This window comes from Nerophis ophidion, linkage group LG24, assembly GCF_033978795.1.
Source record: "Nerophis ophidion isolate RoL-2023_Sa linkage group LG24, RoL_Noph_v1.0, whole genome shotgun sequence".
In the NCBI taxonomy this organism is placed as follows: Eukaryota; Metazoa; Chordata; class Actinopteri; order Syngnathiformes; family Syngnathidae; genus Nerophis; species Nerophis ophidion.
In genome coordinates, this window is record NC_084634.1 from 4253453 (window position 1) to 4255584 (window position 2132).

At 39.3% G+C, this 2132-nt stretch overlaps 1 protein-coding gene across 1 annotated transcript in view; it reads right to left on the reverse strand.

The window, feature by feature from the left end:
* Positions 1–1579: 1579 nt before the first annotated feature.
* capn3a (calpain 3a, (p94)) overlaps positions 1580–2132 on the reverse strand; it is a 35469-nt gene continuing 34916 nt past the window's right edge. The window contains exon 21 of the mRNA XM_061885947.1: positions 1580–2132. This exon is cut by the window's right edge and continues 266 nt beyond it. The gene's annotated coding sequence lies outside the window, so the exon portion shown is untranslated.

Sequence of the window (2132 nt, forward strand, 5' to 3'; positions counted from 1 at the left end):
TTCTTCTCCTCCTCCTCCTCTTCTGTTTCCCCTTTTCCTTCCCCCCCTCCTCCCTCTTCCCCTTTTCATTGTCCTTCTACATCTTCTACTCCTTCTCCTCCTTCTTCTCATCCTTCTTCTTCTCCTTCTCATTCTCTTTCTTCTCCTTCTCCTTTTCCACCTTCTCATCCTTCTTCTTCTTCCCCTTCTCCGCCTTCTCATCCTTTTTCTCCTTCTTCTGGTTCTTCTACTTCTTTTTCTTTTTTGTCTTCTACTACTTCTTGGTTTACTTATTTTTCAACTTTTTCTTCGACTTCTTTTTCTGCTACTTCTTTATTCCACTTTTTATTATAATTGTACTTCTTTCCCTCTTCTTTATCTACTAATTGTTTTATTTTTACTACTTATTTTTGTACTTATGTTTGTACATATTCTACTTCTTTTCCACTTCTAATTATTGTCATACTTATTCTAAGTCTTCTACTATTATACTTCTACTTCTTTTTATTTTTCTTCTACTTCTTCTTTTACTTCTTCTTCTACTACTTCTTTTTTTACTTCTACTTGCTAAGCCGATATTTGAGTATTTATTTTTATTTTAACCGCAAAGAATTTTGGAATGTGATGGTATATTATTTTACATTATTGGATGATATTAAATTTTAAATGAATGCACTTTTGGGCAGCACATGTCATTGTTTTTCTTTACAGGCGCATATTATTTACAGGCTTTTGGGGCCCTACAGTTGGTGAGTAACCTCCTTTTACACTTCCATGACAAATCTTCAAATATAACTTCATGATGGCCACAGTTTGACCCTGGAGCTGACTTTTTGTATCATTACTTCTGATGGGGAATTGAATTCAAAATGGAATTTCCTTGTTGACAAATGTGTAAAGCCTGAAGGCACAGGTCTTCGCTTTGTCTGAACTCTTGTTTGTGGAGGGTCCTAGCTTTGTCTGAACTTTTGTTTGTGTGTAGGGTCCTAGCTTTGTCTGAACTTTTGATTTTTGTGTAAGCGCCTAGCTTTGTCTGAACTCTTGTTTTTGTGTAAGGTCCTCGCTTTGTCTGAACTCTTGTCTGTTTGTAAGGTTCCCGCTTTGTCTGAACTCTTGTTTGTGTGTAAGGTCCTAGCTTTGTCTGAACTCTTGTTTTGGTGTAAGGTCCTCGCTTTGTCTGATCTCTTGTTTTTGTGTAAGGTCCTAGCTTTGTCTGAACTCTTGTCTGTTTGTAAGGTTCCCGCTTTGTCTGAACTCTTGTTTGTGTGTAAGGTCCTAGCTTTGTCTGAACTCTTGTTTTGGTGTAAGGTCCTCGCTTTGTCTGATCTCTTGTTTTTGTGTAAGGTCCTAGCTTTGTCTGAACTCTTGTTTGTGTGAAAGGTCCTCGCTTTGTCTGAACTGTTGTTTGTGTGTAGGGTCTTAGTTTTGTCTGAACTCTTGTTTGTGTGTAAGGTGCTCGCTTTGTCTGAACTCTTGTTTGTGTGTAAGGTCCTAGCTTTGTCTGAACCCTTGTGTGTAAGGTACTCACCTTGTCTGAACTCATGTTTGTGTGTAAAGTCAGGTATGTAACTTAAAACATGTATTTATTTATTGGGCTAAAATGGTTAAAAATTCATTACACTCATTCGACCAAAGCCGTAAATACTTGGAAAAAAAAAATTCACAGTCCCACCTTAATAGCCACAGTCTCATAAAACCATATTGGAACCTCCAATGGACAAAAAGCTTGTGTGAATGTCCTGTTTCAAGTGTAAGTGCAGTAGGGAAGGGATTCCTATGGCTCCATTCCTGAGTGGATCTCACGTGAGAGGAAGAGGGGGGGAGGGGGTGGTGAATCATTTTGCAATGCAGTCTGCTGAAAATGATTGAAAGTGCCACTTTACGTAGCAACTGACATTGTGGGCAAAGTTGGAATTGCCACAAACACATTTTAAGATATGCAACACCCTGTTGCCGTCTTGTAGTTAAACTGGATAGTTCAGCCCTCCCCCCAATTCGTCACGTTTTATGTGTCAGGTAAACGGTAACAAATGTGGCCGTATGAATCCCCTTACCACTGTAGAAGTCTGTGTGTGTGTGTGTGTGTGTGTGTGTGTGTGTGTGTGTGTGTGTGTGTGTGTGTGTGTGTGTGTGTGTGTGTGTGTCATGGAGGC